General features: G+C 44.6%; 1 long non-coding RNA gene across 1 annotated transcript in view; it reads left to right on the top strand.

Annotated features, from left to right (window-relative positions):
* Nucleotides 1–19,609, top strand: part of LOC123371540 — a 77,752-nt gene that overhangs the window by 39,776 nt on the left and 18,367 nt on the right. The gene's annotated exons all lie outside the window — the stretch shown is intronic.

Here is a 19,609-nt window from a genome sequence, read left to right as displayed (position 1 = left end):
TGTTTTGTATTTATCCGCTTGTCGGAACAGAGTGTTGGTAATGGTCAGGTCATTTTCAGAACAAAGGCTCAAAAGGAGTAGTCCATTGCTGTTCATTTTGCCTACACCATGTGGCCCAGTTACTCCTTTCCAGTTTTCGTTGTCAGCCCCAACTCGGGCATTGAAATCTCCAAGTAGGAGTAGTTTGTCTGTTACAGGTGTGGCCTTGATCAGTCTGTCGAGATCTTCATAGAATTGTTCCTTTGAGTTGTTGGAGCATGTTAGAGTGGGTGCATATGCACTAATGATGGTGGCATGACGTTTGGCATTTAGTGGGAAACATAGTTTCAGCAATCTTTCATTGATACCCACTGGAAGGTCTGAGAGTTGATGCATCAATGAGGTTTTTATTGCCAGACCAACTCCATGTATTCGGTCCTCTGTCTCAACCTTACCCTTCCAGAAGAAGGTGTAACCACTTCCTGGTTCGCTCAAGAAACCTTCCCCAGGCAATCTTCTTTCGCTTAATGCCGTTATAACAATGTTGTAGCAGGCTAGTTCTTGAGCAATGAGAGCTGTCCTTCTCTCAGGTCTTGCAACAGCTTCTCGATCCATGAGGGTACGAACATTCCATACACCAATGGTAAGTTTTCTCAAATTCTTCTTTTGGTTTCGGCCACAGATTGGGTTAAACTGCCAGCTGCAGCTTGCTGGCCAGCTGTCGTAGGGAGACAATTTTTAGGCCACCTTTTCTAGGCCCCTCCCTTACTAGGGTGAGCAGTGCTGTCTTAAAGAGGGCTGCTTAGACACCTGGGATGCTGCCGGGCAACTCTGCTGCCCCAAGTACAGAGCTGGATGACCACCTATCCACAGGCCGCCTACATGCAGGATTGGGACTACGACTCCCAGTGGTAACCTCCACCTGTCGCTTTGCCCCTCCCCCATCGCCGCAGGACTTGGGTGGTATGATGATGATGTTTGATGATTTGCACAGGACCTGTGCATGAAAGCTTTTTAAGTGGTAGAGCCGTTGCACGGGAATAATCCCACTCTCTCGACCTTAGAAGCCAAACACCAATGGTACGAAAAATCGTCACGACTGGTAACTTCTTTGATTGCAGTGGATGGCTTTGACGTCTTTCATGCCTCATCAAGCCCTTCACTTTCCACAAAGCATTGCAGACCGTTGAATTATAGTTATCTCTTTCGCCCAGTCCGCCGGAGCTGACGTCGCATGCGGATAGGCATATCCCTAATTCACTGAGGGTTTGAGTCCCATCAGTTACACTCACCTGGTTTGGCTGGCCTGTCGAAGCCGTTGCCCAGGGTGTGGCCACTGCGCATGCTGCAGCTACTTGGAGCCACAGGGGTGTATAGGGTGCCCAGGGAGGGATAGTACCTCTGATGGGGGGACTTGTCGTACCCCTTTGGGGGTAGTCCGTCCACTTTGGTCCCCACCTGCCACTCAGTTTTCATGCATAATTGAAAGTCTAACCTGCACTCTGACCACTAACTTCCAGTGTTTCTGCATTAGAATCAATGGAATTTGAGGTACTCGGCTCCTCCTTGAAAGTACTCACAATGTTAAGGTACATGTCTACAGACATACAAATAGGTTTATGTTTATATAAAATATTCAGCACACACACATTTTAGTCTCCAGGGTGAAGAGCTCATGTTACAGCTGAATTATTCTAAACTGACAAATGTATTTTCTAGACATGGGCTATAGGATTTTAAGTCTCTTTAAATTGGATTAATGGATTAACTCTCTTGCTAGAATTTGTAACTTAAATTGATTCTTATTTTTAAATATATAGTCCTTCCCCCCCCACCCATCACAGAGTTTTAAAGGAAAACTGAGTTTGGAAAATGAATGTGTCTTGTGGCCCAAGTCTATTTTTAATCTATTCTTGCTTTAATTTTTGTTAAAAAATCTGTATGTATATTATATATAATTAGAATATTTCCACAATCCCTTTGCCTCAATTTTGCTGTTTAAGGTTTATTAACAGGGCTTGCAGACAAGGCAACAGTAGATGCCTTTCCAGGTTCATTATTTTTTTTTCGTTAGGTTGCTTGAACTATTCCAAATGTCTGTTAGTCCCATGTGGTTCTCGGCTTCAGGACAGTTACACCGTTGTCTCCAGAGCAAACATTTCCAGACATGGCCACTGATTTTGGGTGTCTCCATGCTTCAGCCTCAGTTGAAATTGTGGGTGTTTAGAACCTCTGGAAAAAAAGTCGAGCTCAGTGTCCCAAAGTTATGCACCCAAAATCAGTGACCACTTCTTAAAACATTGGCTTTAGTGCCCTTTCATCTCAGTTTCATGCTGACTCCAGGCAGATACACTATCCTCCTCCTCTTCTAATCCCAACATTGTTGGAGCATATCTGAGCAAACCAGCCATCACTTCTGCTTCAGTCTTATCTCTAGTAACTAAATATCCTATAGTTTTGATGTGCTTCATAACATCCATTGCATGTAAAAATATAGTACAAAATATTTCAGACTGATTAGGATTATGTTTAAAACTTAAAGAATAATATTTAGATGAATTTACATTAAGTATATTCCAGTACATTTAATTAATACCCCATTAATGAATCTAGTCTTATTTATAGTCTCCCTGTTACTGTACATGCAGTGGCCTCATAATTGCCCTAAGTTGCTATTGGCCCACTAGTCTGCATTAATTTATTACTATCTTCCTGTTTTCTCTTGTGAAAGAGCATCTGGTGCGATAGCACTTCCTTCTCACAGAACCTTGATGATAGCAGAGTGGTTCTTGCTTTTTATTTTCCTCCTGGGTTTTATCTTTAAGTTAACGCTTTCTAATTGGGAAGCATATGCTTCTCTTAGCAACCTAACACAGAGAGCGGGAAACAGCCCTCTAGTGGATTTTCGTATGGAGACATTTGTCTGTATTAGGGTCCAGCTGACTACTCAATGCACAGGTTCATTTGTTTGGTTTAATTTCTGCATTTTTTTTCTTCCTGTTTGCTCTACTACTACAGGTTGGCATGCTTGATTTCTTTTCCACTGGAAAGTGGCTATTAGGCATCATCTTAGTGTAGCTATATGACTTGAGGGTCTTAAACCAATATCTTAGACCAGTGGTTTTCAAACTGCGGGTCGCGATCCAGTACTGGGTCTTGGTGGCTCTGGTCGGCACCACCGACTGGGCCGGTTCTGCCAGGCTAAGGCAGGCTAGTCTCTACCTGTTCTAACACCACACTGTGCCCCAAAAATGGCCAGCAGCAGGTCTCCTAGGTAAGGGGGCCCACAGGGCTCTGCCCATTGCCCCCACCCCAAGCACCAGCTCCGCACTCCGATTGGCTGGGAACTGGCCAATGGGAGCTGGGATGTGTGTGGCTGCGGGTGAGAGCTGTGCGGAGCTGCTTCCACACCTCCGCCTAGGAGCCGGACCTGCTGCTGGCCAATTCCAGGGCGGTCCGTGGTGCCAGAACAGGTGGGAAGCCTGCCTTAGCACCCCCGCTGCACCACGGACCGGGAGTCACCTGAGGTAAGCCTGCACCCCAATCCACTGCCACAGCTCTGAACCCTTCCAAACCCGGACCCCCCTCCTGCACTCCAAACCTCTCATCCCCAGCCCCACCCCAGAGCCTGCACCCCCAGCCCAGAGCCCTGACCCCCCTCTGCACCCCAACACCCTGTCCCAGCCCAGAGCCCCCTCCCGCATATTGAACCTCTCATTCCTGGCCCCACCCCACAGCCCTCACCCCCGCAGCCCAACCCTCTGCCCCAGTCCTGAGCCCCTCCCACACCCCAAACCTCTCATCCCCAGCTCCGTTGGGTTGCGGGCATCAACAATTTTCTTCAACTGGGTCCTCAGAAAAAGTTTGAAAACCACGGTCTTAGACTGTAAACACTATGGGGCAGGGACCTTTTTGTTGTCTGTACATCCCTTAACACAATGGGATACTTGTCCATCAATGAGGGTCCTAAGCACTGCTGCAATATCAACAGCAGGGTGGATTTCCAGCTCCGGATTAGCTTCCCTTCTTCTCCCCATCTTACCTGTATCACAGTTGTTTTCTTTCCCATAATGCCTGAAAGTGTAAGAAAATATGATGAAAGCCAACAAGTTTGTTCAAAATACCATATGTGTTTGCTTAGAATCCACCCTCTGTTGGCAAGCACATCTTTGGCATGCAAGACACAGGGTAAGTAATAAAAGTGAACAGAAGCTGCAGCTTGGAAATGGGCACAGGAGTGCTCTCCTGAGTGACATATAGCAGAATTTTCTAGGTTTCCTGCTGGGTCTAGGGAAAACAGACTGATTAAAAGTTCAGAATAGCTGTCAATTAGTACCCCGACAGAACTCGGCTTAAATTATAATAGGTGAGGACAACAGTAAGCAGGTTGAGACCACTGTTTCTAAGGTCTCAGTGCTCTTTACTGAAAGTCAAAGGGAATGTGACGAATGGTGCGTCAACACCCTTTGGGTCTGATCCTGAAAGGTGCTGCGTGGCCCCTTTTTAGAAGCAAAGATTGCTTTCTGACAGGTGTGTGACTCAAACCAGCCTGTCAGGAGCTGAAACTGTGGTGTGAAATCCATATCACAGATGTAAAGCGATAATGAGCTCCCTCAGGTGGTTTTCCACAAAGTTCGATGGAGAACCCCTTGTAGCAGGTATTGATCCTGCTGGCAAAGAGTTAAGTGGTTTCTTTTGTCTATGTGAGACAGGTGGCTGTTTCCCACCTTGCCCATATGCAAATGAGAATGAGATAGTCTCTCTTAAAGAGGGTCTAGGATGTGGGCTAGAGTTTCTCCCTCAAGGCAGTTTTGGGAGTAGCCAATCCTGGGGAGAAGGTTTGAGATTAATTTTGCTACTACTTTATGGTTAATCCATAAACCTGGCTGAAAAAAGTCATTTCTGTCCCATAGGAAACTGATTTCAGAGTTTGGTTTTGTCCTGATTCAGAACAAAAGTCCAAATCTTGTACATTTTTTTGCAAAACAAAATATCCTTTAGGTGTGGTTTTCTTGTTTTTGTTTTTTTTAAAATAAAAGTAAGACAAAAAAGTTTAAATAATTTCACATGGATTTGTTCCTGCAAAACATTTTGCATTCAGTGAATCAGTGTTTTCCACTGGAAAACTGTTTCATTAGAACATTTTTGAGCAGCTCTATTAATTCTTTTGTTAAAACAGCTGAACTCCAAAAAGGGTTGGTGAGTTTTGACTCTGTGTAGACTGTGTTTTCGAGGAAGTCAGGAAAGGCAATTGCTCGCTCCCTTTAGTACAATCAAGCACAGGGAATGGGATCAGATCAGGAGAAACCAGGTCAATGGTCCCGTCACTTTGCCATAAAGGGGTTCCTAAGCTTGTGTCTTGATAAGGCTACTGCTCCCTTGTTGTGTCATTGAGTTAATAGATGGCAGTCAGTAAAGACAGTCAGCCAGGTGCCAGTCCGGGATAGGAAAGGATGATGTTTAGTTCTGGAGCTGGTGCTTTACCTAGGGAGGGTTGCCTGCATGAGACGCAGCATCATTTTCCTGTCCTCTGCCTGGGTCCAGAGAAGACTGTCTAATCAATGGTTTTAAATAGTGCATTCCAGCCAGTGCTCAGGAAGAGTCAGAAAGTGAGGAAAGAAGCCGTTGTGGCTGCTACTTCAAAATCCAAATTAAGAGTATGGAATTAATCCAAATTACAGTAACTCCTCACTTAAAGTCATCCTGGTTAACGTTGTTTCGGTGTTACGTTGCTGATCAATTAGAGAACATGCTCATTTAAAATTGCGCAATGCACCCTTATAACGTTGTTTGGCAGCCACCTGCTTTGTCCACTGCTTGCAGGAAGAGCAGCCCATTGAAGCTAGCTGGTGGAGGCTTGGAACCAGGGTGGACTGGAAGCCTTCCCCTAAGTTCCTTGTGTGGCAGCCTCCCAGCAGGCTATCAATTGCCGGGGAGTTCAGCTGGCCCTCCCCCGACTGCCATGTGCTGCTCCTGCCCTCTGCCTTGGAGCTGCTCCCAGGAGTCTCCAGCTTGCTGTACAAGGCAGGGGGAAAGAAGGAGGCTAATTCAGTGTGTCCCCCCTGCTCCTGCCCCCAGCTTACCCCATCTTCATAGAGCAGGGGGAGGGGGAGACAAGATAGGGCTCAGGATGGAGGGAGCTTGCTGGCAGCAGGGGCTGTCTCAACTTGCTGATCTACTTAAAATTGCAATGTACTTGGAGTGGGGTCTGCATACTTAAAGGAACAATGCGCATCTCTCTCTCTCTCACACACACACACAGGTGAGAGTCTCTTTCTGCCATGCTGTCTCCTCTCCCTCCATTTGTGCTGCCTTGTAGAGTGTGAGGCTACATTAACCATGTTTTAACCCTTGAGGGCTCAGCTGTTCTAGTTCATTGTTTAGCAGTAAGGCATTCCCTGGGAAATATCCCACCCTCTGGCTTCACCACCTCAGCCAAGCTTCATAATCATCATTGCTGTTTACAGTATTAAATTGTTTAAAACTTTGTGTGTGTGTGTGCGTGTGTGTACACACACCCCTACCTCTACCCCGATATAATGCGACCCGATATAACATGAATTCGGATATAATGCGTAAAGCAGTGCTCCAGGGGGGCGGGGCTGTGCACTCTGGTGGATCAAAGCAAGTTCAATATAATGTGGTAAGATTTTTTGGCTCCCGAGGACAACGTTATATTGGGGTAGAGGTGTATATAGTCTTGTTTGGTGAAAAAAATTTCCCTGGAACCTAACCCCCCCATTTACATTAATTCTTATAGGGAAATTGGATTCGCTTAACATCGTTTCGCTTAAAGTCACATTTTTCAGGAACATAACTACAACGTTAAGTGAGGAGTTACTGTAAGATGTATGGAATGATTATGGTGGGGCACTCAAAAGCAAAAGACTTACAACCTGTCAGAGCTGCCGAGATTCAGCATGCCATGGGACCCACACAAAAAGGATGCAGTGGGCACTTTGGTGCAGCAGGGCAATGCAAGACAAGAAGTTATTTTGCAGCAGTGTAGAACTTTCAGACCGCACATTGCATAGTGATTTTTCTGTAGTGAATGTAGCCAGATGAGGAAACTCAGTAGCTGATATAAATCATTGAATAATGATGTGCAGTTTGGGGATGTGTTTAGAACCAGGCAAAGTTCTGATCAAGGGAGTGAAACACTCCCTTACTCCCTCTCACACCCGACTATATAAAAACTGGTTTGTTTTCAGTACACACCCATATTAATGCTTTAAGACCAATATTGCAAACACTTAGTTCCTAGCATAGGCCCCAACCTTACAGAAAGCTCTGCTTACATGGTGCTAATTGCAGGATTGGGGCCACAGTGCTTACCACCCTGAGTAATCTCATTGATTTCTCTATCCTTGAGAGGAAGTGTCAGCAAGATCACATCCTTATTCTCTTAGGTTAAATATCTTTTCTGCTAACTGTAAGCATCACTTTACTCCTACTGGAGAAACCTGTATTTAAGGATTATTTTTAGTAGTGTAAAGCACTTGTATCACTTATATACTGTTGGGTTTTTAAAAAAAGTACTAAATATGGAACTGTCTTTTGCATGACTGTCTCTTTGACAAAAATAAATCACTTCTTGTCTTTGATCCTTTTTCTAGAAACTTCTGTATTAGAAATAACAAAATAAGAAAAAAAATAAAGGAAAACTGGGACACAGTTAAGGATGTGTTCACTGAATTACAGGTGAAGATCTCTATATATACTAGAAAAATGTGTTTTAAAAAAAGAGAGAATTAAAACCTTTTGTCAGGGATCATTTTGCAGGGATCTGGGAGCAGATTTCCTCTGGCACTAAGAGAAGGGGTAAAGGCTACTGCCAAAAAAAGATTCCTTTTTGGGCTGCAAATACACACATGGTAAAGGGCGTGGGTTTGCTATGTTCATTATTCCCTGTTCTGGGAGCAGTGGTGAATGGAAGAATTTTGGAACCATGCTCATTGCCAGAGACTCCAGAATAGGTAAGTGGACCCCAGAATTGACACAGAGCCCCTGTGCGGATAGCTTTGGCCTCCAGAGAATCTTGCAGGATCTTGACACCAAACTGTGAATAATTTGAATTGTGTTGTCAAGCTTGAGCTGAACAAAAGTATTGTCAATGTTAGGCCTCAAACTTCTGGAAGCTTTAAAAAAAATAAATCAAGCTTTGCAAAAGGAAACTAAGACTTGTGGTCAAAACACGCTGCAACCAGATAACACATTGTTGACTCCTATAAAGTGAAAAGTTGTGCCCCCAGGCACAGCTTGTCTAATCCACATTAACCACATTTAAAACAATTGGCATAATTTATACAGTCGAAGCAACACAAGATGATAAGTAAGCATAAATTATATAGTCAAAGCAACAATGCTAACCATACTGAGAATTTGGCCTACCTTGATTGGTCGGTCTCTTTTAAAACATGGCCAGGCAGATAAGATAAAAAGAATGAAGGCACAGAACTCTGTATGTGTGTGTCAGTCATAAAGGAAACCTGACCCACACCCACTGAAGCAAAAGGACGTGCACTTCTTGACTGTCTGTACCTGGCCAGTGCGGAAAACGGCCCACTGAAGAGTAACATAGGGTACGTCCATACTACCCGCCCGGATCGACGGGTAGCGATCGACTTCTCGGAGTTCGATATATCGCATCTCATCTAGACGCGATGTATCGAACTCCGAACGCGCTCCCGTCGACTCCGGAACTCCACCACCACGAATGGTGGTGGCGGAGTAGATGGGGGAGCCGTGGACTTCGATCCCGCGCCGTGAGGACGGGTAAGTACTTCGAACTAAGGTACTTAGAGTTCAGCTACGCGTGCGTACCTTAGTTCGAAACCCCCCCCCCTCGCCTCCATTGTAGACCAGGCCATATTTTCAGACGAATGCAGGGTAAGTTTATGGACTAAAAAAGTCTGGTTGCTTGAGCTGAATTGATCTCAAGTCTGTATCGATACTGTAGTGTTAAGAATAGTAGTAAGTAGCTGATGAATAATAACTTTACAAGTATCAGGGGTTAGCCGTGTTAGTTTGTATCTACAAAAACAACAAGGAGTCCGGTGGCACCTTAAAGATTAACAGATTTGTTTGGGCATAAGTTTTTGTGGGTAAAAAAACCCTCACTTCTTCAGGTTTTTTACCCCTGAAAGCTTATGCCCAAATAAATCTGTTAGTCTTTAAGGTGACACCGGACTCCTTGTTAATAACTTTTCATATGCTTGTGCTTGTCTTCAGTATAACTTGCCATTTATATTCATCCTTATTCAGTGTTGGTCCTTATTCTTGCTTTTCTTATTTTGTCTGTGTTGCCTTTATAGTCAAAAGTCATTACAAGCCTTTTTTGAGGAATAATCAGTAGTTTTAATTTTTCTTATATGGGCACTACTCAACCTCATTACATCTGTGTTGGGTGGTGGGAAGTGGCAATCACCCAGGTCACAACTTGGGCCATGATGCATGTCCCCCTCTTCTTTCATCTGCGCACAAACCATCTCTAATGCTAATTCCAATGAGAGGCAAATGCTGCCTCCTGCCATAGTATTGAGGATTAGAGGAAATGACAAGAGAAGTCTCATGGAGTTTTCCTCCCTTTGAGCATTCCTGTAGGTTTTTCTGCAGGACAAGATGAGCTGACTCTTTATTATTAGTAACTAGAACAATTATAGTTGTGCACTAGCATTCTTAGAGGTACAATCTATTGAAAAGTTCTTCATGGTAATGTGGAATATTCTTATAATAGTTTAATTATGGAAACTATTAAACAGATTTTCTTATCTGGACACTTAACTATTCTGAGACATAATTAATGCAAGGGTGAAATCTCTATCCCTGGACTCTTGTGCTTTTCGGAGTGTTTTTATTAACATACTTATATTTATTATATACAAATTAATGCTAAATGTTGGATTGGAATTCTGTGATCCTGATCTGTTATGGTTAGCTGTACATCACGGAACCTGTAAAAACATTATTTATATTTATGCATTTGATTCCTATCTACTCTGTTTTAGTTGTTATGCTGTTTTGTTTTGCTTTTTTAAAATGGAGACGTATTCTCTTGTATGTTTCTTCTGGATATAAAACCCATAAAAATAAGTTACATTGCAAAATAAATACAAAAATCCTACACTGTCTGAATCCCAAGCCATACAAGAGACATGGATTTGGATTGAGTAAAATGATTACCTAGGTAACCCATGACTTCACAGTATAGGTAATGGATATAAATCAAACTCTTGTAGATTTTAGACTGCCTAATTTAGTCAGCTCTTACTCCCACTGAATTCCTAGATAAAGCTTCCATTGACTTCTCTCTTGCTTCTATTAAACTTTTACTTATCACAAGGAAATTAACTTCCTGCTGCAACTACAGTCTGCTACTGGGGATGAGCCAACTCATATATATTCTCCAAAATGCAAACTATCTGATATTTAGATTGTATCATGGGTATTTCAGAGATGGGAAAACATTGGAGATTGCAGTGATGGACGCCCCACCCCCTGCCCCAAGTGCACTGACTGAGCAGGCAACCTTTATGCCCATCTTGCTCCTGCTACATTAAAATATTTGATAACTCTGCTTCTTGCTGCATGGATTCAGCTTTATTCCCTGACCCAGATAATAGCACAAATTAGGGCACCATCCTTCTATTCAGGCTTGACATAATTCCTTCACATAAAATGACTTGACCATGCCTCATGCCCAGTGGGGGGTGGGCATGGCACTCAATACTGAAATCAATAAGAAACGTGGGGGGCAGGAAAACTGGTGACCTGGAATATATACATACCTAGTTCAAAACTGATCAGTTACACTAAAGGTCAAAGTTACTTTCCAGTCTCCAAGTTATTCCTTACTCTTTAAAGGAATAAAATGGAATTAAATGGCTACTACCTTTTTGTAGTTTATTTTTGTTATAGTAGCACCTAAAGGCCCCAGCTAAGATTGGGGCTCTGTATCTGGGTCGGGCACCACCCCACTGGCCCCTCATGGCCAAAGGTCACTCTATGGTCCCTTTCTTTTGCTTTCCTCTTCTTGAGGGCTCCTCCTCAACACAGCCCAAAGGAAGTGAAAACATTTCCCCAGCTACAGTCCACTTTCTTCATACTGTCCCTCCAGGCCCCAATCCCAAGCCAGTTGCAGAAGGGTTCCTAACCCTCTTTCCAAGAGTTGGGGGTACAGTTCAGTCTCTCTGCAAGAGCCAGTCTTCCCTATCTGTCATGAGCGGACAGTAGTACTTCCCTACCTCACATGGATTGTGAGGCACTCAGACATGATGATAATGGTATAAGTACCATAGATACATTCAAATTCAAACGTTTCCAAAATGTAGTGATGTTCAGACGACTGTATTATGGGGACATCTCTATCCTAATTATGACAATAGGGGTCACCATTTTGTAAAGTATCACACTCTGACTATGGTAATGCTGGTGTTTGTTTCCTACCCGTCAACTGGGAAAAAGACACTATACATTCAACTACCATTGGTAGCTAATGCTAATGTTTTTAAAATGTGATTTTCTTAATTACTCCAAATCCCTCAGTGCAATTCCTACCAGTGTGAATCTACCACAAATCCTGGCCTGAAAAGCCTGTTGCCATTTCTAGTTCTTTATACAAAGTCAGAACATTTCTTTAAAAAGGATTCACACATCATTTGATCAATATCTCACTGCTGCATTGCTTGTGAGATACTGAATTGCACCTTGTAACAATGGATACACTTCACAAAAGTGTTTCTTTTCTTCCCACACTGGAATAGTCTTAAACTGAACTCAGTCATTGCAGTAAACAGTAGCATAAGTGATAGATTGCAGAGTCAGGGATGTGGTCATCAAAAAGTCCAAAATTGGGTATACAGAAAAATTAAACACAAAAATTCTACTTAGTTATTTGTGCACATAATTTTACAGAAAATGGTGTATCTAAAGCTGTGCTGAAAAAACTGGCATTTAATATGGGAGAAATTTATATTGGAGTTGGTCAAAAATATATTGACCAAGCAAATTTTCCTGCTAAAAATGGAGTTCTATAAAAAAGTTGTTTTAATGAGAAATTTAAAAATGAAATCAAAGTCCTTGTATTTTGTTTTAGTTCTGTTTTTGAAGATGAAATTTTCAGTTCTCAATTTTTGGATTTTTCAGGGAGGATCCCCTCTCTTTAAAAAAAAGAATGGAGAAAAAAATATACTCAAGTAAATCGGTGCAGAGGAGTTAATTTTCTCTTCTGAGTAACACAGGGTTGCTTAAAAAATGTGGCAGTTTCTGCCCAGATACTTTCCAGCTTTTGATAGTCACCCCTACTACTGTTTAACCACCATAATGTAGGACTTCTTAATAACTAGCTGAGAGAAAGGATAGCCTTCTGGTTAAGGCACTGGATTGAGTTTCAAGAGATCTGGGTTTAATTCCTGGGTTTAATTTCTGCTTTATCTCTCATATGCAACAATAAAATGTTAAATTCTTGCATTTTCAGCATCACATTGACGAGAGGGCATTAGAATGCCCAAAATAGCAACCGTCTTTCCTGAAAGTGGAGACACAGCATAATAGAAGAGTACTAATAGAAGAGCAAGGACTCCAGTACTAAGACTATAGTATCAATTTGGGCAACACTAATTAATCAAGGAAACCAAGCTCTAAGTGAAAAGAAAAATGTGAGGCAAAGGGCCTCAGGTATTTTCAGAACTTACATAAATGATTCTCAGATACACCTCTACCTCGATATAACGCTGTCCTCGGGAGCCAGAAAATCTTACCGCGTTATACGTGAAACCGTGTTATATTGAACTTGCTTTGGTCCACTGGAGTGCGCAGCCCTGCCTCCCCCGGAGCACTGCTTTACCACGTTATATCCGAATTTGTGTTATATCAGGTCACGTTATATCGAGGTAGCAGTGTATTTGCTTTGATGGATTGTACCAATTTCTGCTAATAAAAAAAGCAATGCTATTAGATGGCTGAGCTAAACCCATATACATACACAGCTGCTAGTCCTTCAACATGCATTTAGAATTCATTAGCAGAGCTACGAAAAAAAAATGTATGTAATGGTGATCCTCAGGACATCTCTTCCAGGGACTGCTGAATTCCTCTAATTCTCTAATCTCGCTAAGAAAGTGCTGAAATTTCCCAGTTTGTCTCAGACCCTCCAATACCAATAATAACGATTTAGATTGTATGACAGGTAGTGGCAGTGATCTGACAGTTCTAGGACAGGCGCATCACACCGTAGGGTTGGGTTCTGTTTTTGACTAAGAAATAGGAATAATATAGTAGTATTTATGTCCTAATAACGTCCCTTTTTCTGAAGCAGTGGGAATTTGCTGAGGAACCCAAATTGTCTTGGCAATTACTTAAAAGATCAAAATACAGTGGAATTTGTGGTGAGTGATCACTGCTTGAAGAGATCTTTATGACTCCGATCTTTCTTTCCAAAAGCCATTTCTTGTTGGTGTCTTGCTTATTTTGTCCAGTGGGCATTTAGTTGCAAGGATCAGGTCACAAGTGACTATATATAAATTCAGAGGTAGGAAAATGTGTTGCACCTTTCAGAGTGCTACTCTGCTGCAAGTAGAAAGTGTTACAGGAGTGAAGTGATGATTACTGCCATTTTTAACATGACTAGCCTCGTATGGCAATACAGTATCTGACAGAACTCAATCTGTGCTGGTATGAGGGAGCTTGTGAGTCTTGATACATCTTTTTACGCATTCACGCTTGTCAATATGGACATAGTGACTCTTTGTATATCAAAATGAGGACTGCCAAACTGATCTTTATGCAGAATTCCTGTATTGGAACTTGTACCAGCTCTCGTTTTCCAAATATGCTGGACTAGAAATACTTGGTACAATATTTGAGAGCACCAAAATAAGAAGAAAAATCCACCTGTCCATGGACATTCATAATGGCAATATGTTGAATTCCTACCACTGGCATTGGTGATAGAAATAGATCTCCTGGAAACAGATCAACATTTTAGTGACTTAAATCTGGAGTTTAGTTAGGTCTTTGTAGGTTGTTAGATTTGGGTGTGGGAAGTTATGTGCTATCCTTGTTCCCAAGCCTCACTTCCAAAACTGTAATATTTCTTTATGTCATAAGACATAAGGCCAAAAACACCTGGATAAATTAAACATCCATATGGGAACTCTGAACAATTTGGAGCTACCCACTGGCAGCATGCCCACATTGCTGTAGAACAGACTGCAGTTATTTCCAGAAGCAGAAATTATAAATGAGCTCAACAATGCTTGGTGCTAAAATGGGCAGCTTGGAAAATGCAGCTGCTGTTGATACTTTAGGAAAAGGAGGAAGTAACCCAGATAATCGGGGAGGCTGGTATTGTGGTTAGTGTGCATAATCCCCCATAATATAAACTACGTATTGTGGCTGAGATAATTCATCTTGCAGTACCACCTGCTGCCACTGCAACAACTGATGGGGCTGCAAAGCACCACTGTGCTACCCCTGGGAGACTTCTAGCCCTGGCAGGGAGCAGAGAGGAGAGAGAGCAGGGAATGCAAATTTCTGTGGGACTATTTTTGTTCAGCCCCAGGGAGGCAGAGAATACGACTGCCTTCAGGTGCTCACTGCCACCGCTGCTCCTGCTTTTCCAGACCTACCAATAAGAGGCAGGAAATTGGGGGTAAGAGGTTCTGACCACGGAGTGGGTTTTCTGAGCCTGTGGGGCTGTACATGTAGGAAGGCAGAAAGCGGGGAGGGGGTGTTCTGAGCTTGGAGTGCTCAGATGACAGACCTGTTCATAGCTGAAGTGGTTCTGATCTGGGGGAAGTTGATTTGGAAGAGGGGGGCTCTCAGCCAGAAAAATAGATGTGTGGGGCAGGGAAAGGAGACTGAGCAGGGGCAGATTGGATTATAGGGAGATTGGGGGAAGGGTTGGGCTGGAAGAGCTGAGGGCAGGAGGGAATGTTAAAAGAGGAAGTAGGTCATTTGGTAGTGTGTGTTATGGGGTGAGGGCAGGGTAGACTGGAGGGGGGAGATGTTGGGGCCAACAGTAAAGTCGTCAAAAAGGAATATTTACTGTTTTCTCCCACCCTGCCCTTTGTAGTAAAGCATCCTAGTTTTTCACGATGAAATGGGGAGGGAGTGCCCCTTTTTCTTCCCACTTTCCTGCTAAACTTCCTTAGCAGAAAGATTCTCAGCAACACCTCCAACCACAGTGCCCCAGTTTTCCCCTTTTTGAAGATGTCAGCCTACAGCACAGGGAGGTGGTGAGCACAGATTGCTGCCTGCAGCCCCTCCATATATCTGGGTCTTTACTATTTATACGGGGCATTTCAATATCTCACAGGCAATGCAGCAGTGAGACATTGCTCAAATGACGTGTGAATCCTTTTCTCAGAAGTGTTCTAAATCTGCATAGAAATGGCAACAGGATTTGTGGTGGATCAACACTTACAGGAACTGCACTGAGGAATTTGGAGTGATTACAACAATCCCATTTTAAAAAACTTTAGCATTAGCTACCAATGGTACTTAAAGATACGGTGTTTTTTCCAATTGAAGTGTAGGAAATAACACAAATACCGCAATAGTCCAATTGTGAAGCAGTATGTACTGATTTGTTTTTTAATTGTAACCACTCTGTTACAATTAGAGCAGAAATTGCCACTACGGACAACCCAGCTGTCAGTTGGCTATGTCAAGGGGGTGGGGGGAGAATCTACAAGAATAGAGGCCTGAAAGTGATATCCTTTCAGTGAGGCTACTTGCCTCACTGAAAGGATAAGTAAGGGAAGCAGAAGAGCCTTCAATGATCAGCTACAGGAGGTCTTGCTTGACTAATCCAAAGTATTTAAACTCAGGGTTGATAATTCTGGAAAGACAGAACAACATTTGAAATCAGGTACTGCAAGTAGTTCACAGTCAACCCTCGGAAGCTAAGACTTCTCAAGTTACTGAGCAGAGTAAATCAGAGAGAACTAGTTTGTTCCTAAGCCATATGCAGATTTATTGGCTTCAGAGTTTTCTCCATAAATTAGCACAGACCATACATTCAGTGCAAGCCATCCTGAAGTTATTGACTGTAGAAAAACCTCTGCGGGTTTGCCGCATTATTGGTATCAAAGCAAATAGATGTGTTATGAAATTACTGGATAACATTTCCACCAGAGGCAATCCAAAGAGGAAGCCTATTCCAAATTGAGATGTGAGTAGGTTTGAAAGTGATCTCAGCAGAATACAGGAGGAGCCTTTTATCTCATGTTGAGTGCCCATGCAGTCAAAGGACTCGGCTGAATGCAAGGATGACATGGGGGGAGCATCACTAGCCACCCCAAAGGGGATGGAGAAAAGGCAAAGCCATATCACTTTCATAGGGCTTGTCTACACAGCACTGGCAAAGCACACCAGACAGGTGTGATTTGTTGTGCTCTTAACTGCCCCATGTAGATACAGTTGGGTGTGCCCTGGATTATATTAATGTGAAGTAGGTACCTTTTAGAGTGAGCCGGTGGGGTCTGCACAGGGCATTTGGAGCACAACAAGTAGTGCGCTTTACAAATCATACTCCTCTGGCATGCTTTGCCATGCCATGGAGACAAGTCCATAGTCCCTACACTAGTCAAGGTAGCACATGCTCCAAGTTCTGCTCTGAAAAGTGACTGTGTTTTAAAAAAAAAATCCTTCTTATGCTACAGCTGTACACTGTGCTTAATCAGAGAGAGGTCTGTGGATTTTACTAACTAAAGGAAGCTTTGACTTCTTTTTATATCTGTTAGCATAGCAGAGCCAATACAGTTATTGGGGGGGATGAGGTAGATTTTATTCCGGCTGCTGCATACTCAACAAGAAAGTTAAAGTTCAGATACTTAGGGCTAGTAGAAAGAACGTTGCTTGACTTTTAGACTGTCTGTACGGCTGTTGAAAACAACTTGTTTACTTGCCTATTTGTTCTGAAAGTTGTTGTCCAGTGACTATAGCACTCCACAGTTGTTGTTACAGTATTTTGAAGAGCCACTGTTCAGAAAGAGAAACACTTGCAGGGGAAGATCCTCTACAGCTGAGACTCGCTGTGCCAACAGTGAATCTCTGTGGCAGTCTTGCTCTGCGGGACAGCCAGAGCTCTGCCTAAAAGCCCATCAGGGCTTTAAGAAGTTAGACAAAAAGCATGACTGTCTAAACATTTCTGTATGCAATGCGGTTGTAGCTGTGTTGGACCCAGGATATGAGAGAGATGAGGTGGGTGAGGTAATATCTTTTATTGGTCTAACTTTTGTTCATGGGCAGCGGGTGAACTCCACTTTGGGGAGGCTAACCTGCTGGCACTGCCCCTTCTGACCAAGGCCCGCCCCCCACATGCCAGGGCCCCGAAACCCACCCCTCCATAACAGGAGGAGCCCTGAGCCCGCCCCCCCCGGACCAGAAGAGCCGTGGTTTGACCCCTCAGGTACCCCCAGGCCAGCCTCCCCCAGCCCCAGCTGAGTGACGCTCACCCCCCCGCTGACCTCCACCTGAGCCCTAGTCTGAGCTGCTTCCCCCAAGCGACAATCCAAGCAACTACTCCCTGACCCCTGCCCCACCCCCCCAGCGCCGGTGCGCGCCGCCCCTCCTATCGCTGGTACAAGCCGCTACCCCCTGGCCCCTGCCTGAGCACCGATCTGAGCTGCCCCCTCCCCCCAATGCCGGGCTGAGTTGTGTGTCCAGCCCCCCACCCAGAGTACCATGCCAGGCCGAGCTGCTCCTTGCACGAGTGCCAGGTAGAGCTGCCCCCCACCCCCCAGCCTGAGTGCTGGGCAGAGCCGGTGCCCACCCATCCAAGCCAGTGGCCCCAGTGCCTAGCCGAGCCGCCTCACTCCCCCGCCACACCCCCGGGCCCACCATTTGCTCACAGCATCCGTCTTCACTCCCCCGCCTCCCCAAGGAGAAGCAACCTGGAGAGCAGCGGGGACCTGGGGGAGGGAACAAGGGCAGCTCTATGTTTTTTGCCGCCCCAAGCATGGCAGTCAGGCGGTCTTCAGCGGCATGCCTGTGGGCAGTCCACTGCTCACGCAGATTAGGCAGCGTTTCTGCGGGTGATCTGACAGTCCCACGCCTTCGGCACCTTCTGCCGAATTGCTGCTGAAGCTGCGGGACCGGTGCACCTCCTGCAGAAACGCCGCCAAAGGCTGCCTGACTCCCACTCTTGTAGCAACCAGCATGCCGCCCCCCGAGGCTTGCCGCCCCAGGCACGCGCTTCCTGTGCTGGTGCCTGGAGCCGCCCCTGGGAGGGAAGGTGGAGTTCAGGTACGCAGTCAGCCAGCAGCAGCAGGTGGTGGCGGGGGCTCAGGGAAGGAGTGGGGCCACCGTGGTCCAGGTGTCCCTCGGGGGGCGGCCTATTATACGTGCTGCTCATGCTTCTGTTTGTGAGAGAGCTTTTGAGGGTCCAATAAAAGATATTACTTCATTCTCCCCTATCTTTGTACATTTCTGGACAATTAAGGTATGCTTTGAGTGACCAAAGCAAAGTACATGTAGATGCTATTTCAAATACTATACAGTACTTTGATTGCTGGATATTCTGATGCTATAAAATGATGGCTGGAGTAGGTTCACTTGCTGGCAAAGAGATTATTAACAACAAAAACCCACTGCCACTTAGAAAGCCAGTGGGTGGGGAAGGTTTGGGGGGCAGAAGAAGCATGTTTTATACTGTTGTTAAAAATGACAATTTACACAAGCAGAGCTATTATAGAGCCCTGCAAAGAACTCCCACAGCACTCAGGTTGGAGGAAGCTTTTTCCTTAGAATAGCATTTTACTTACCCTGTAAAATGACATCACCATAGTTGTTCTCTGATAGGAGAAATTTAGTTTTCCCAAGGATAGTTAAGCTATTTTGTGATGGTACCTTCGTCACACCAATTTTAAAGTGTACACTTATCATTGTGGACTTAATTTAACGGAGCTAGGAAAGAATTGGATTGGAGGGCCTAGCCAGCTGATAAGAAAGAAATGTTCCTCTAATTATTCACCTAAGCAGCCCGGATTGCAAAAGATGCTTCAAAAGATTGTGTGTATGTGTACAAACACATGCTAGAGCAATGTGAAATGTCTGACCTTGCTAGAGAGGCAAGATGGATGAACTAATATCTCTTACTGGATCAACTTCGCTCACACAGAGCTCTTCTTCGGGTCTGGAAAACTTACTGTAGCCAAATACAGCATGGAACAAATTGTTTAGCAAGGGACCATTCAAAGTGAAGTGGTCCATTACCACCCAGTCATTGGGAGGAAGGAAAGGGGTGGGGAGGAAGCTTTGGGGAGGTGTGGGGGGTTTAAACAAATGTTTTTTGAATCAAGCAAGGTAAATTCAAGGAGTGAGAGGTATTCACTACTAGGAAGATGGCTGGTGTGAAAGTGTTCATACACAGGGCCAGCTCTAGACCCCAGCGCACCAAGCGTGCGCTTGGGGCGGCGTGCCACCGGGAGGGCGGCAGGCGGCTCCGGTGGACCTCCTGTAGGCGTACCTGCGGAGGGTCCGGTCGTCTGGCGGTTCTGGTGGACCTGCCGCAGGCGTGCCTGCGGATGCTCCACCAGAGCCGCGGGACCGGCGGACCCTCCACAGGCACGTCTGCAGGAGGTCCACTGGAGCCGCGGGACAGGCGACCGCCAGAGCGCCCCCCGCG

This window comes from Mauremys mutica, chromosome 5 (assembly GCF_020497125.1).
Source record: "Mauremys mutica isolate MM-2020 ecotype Southern chromosome 5, ASM2049712v1, whole genome shotgun sequence".
In the NCBI taxonomy this organism is placed as follows: Eukaryota; Metazoa; Chordata; order Testudines; family Geoemydidae; genus Mauremys; species Mauremys mutica.
This window is presented reverse-complemented; position numbering and strand designations above follow the sequence as displayed.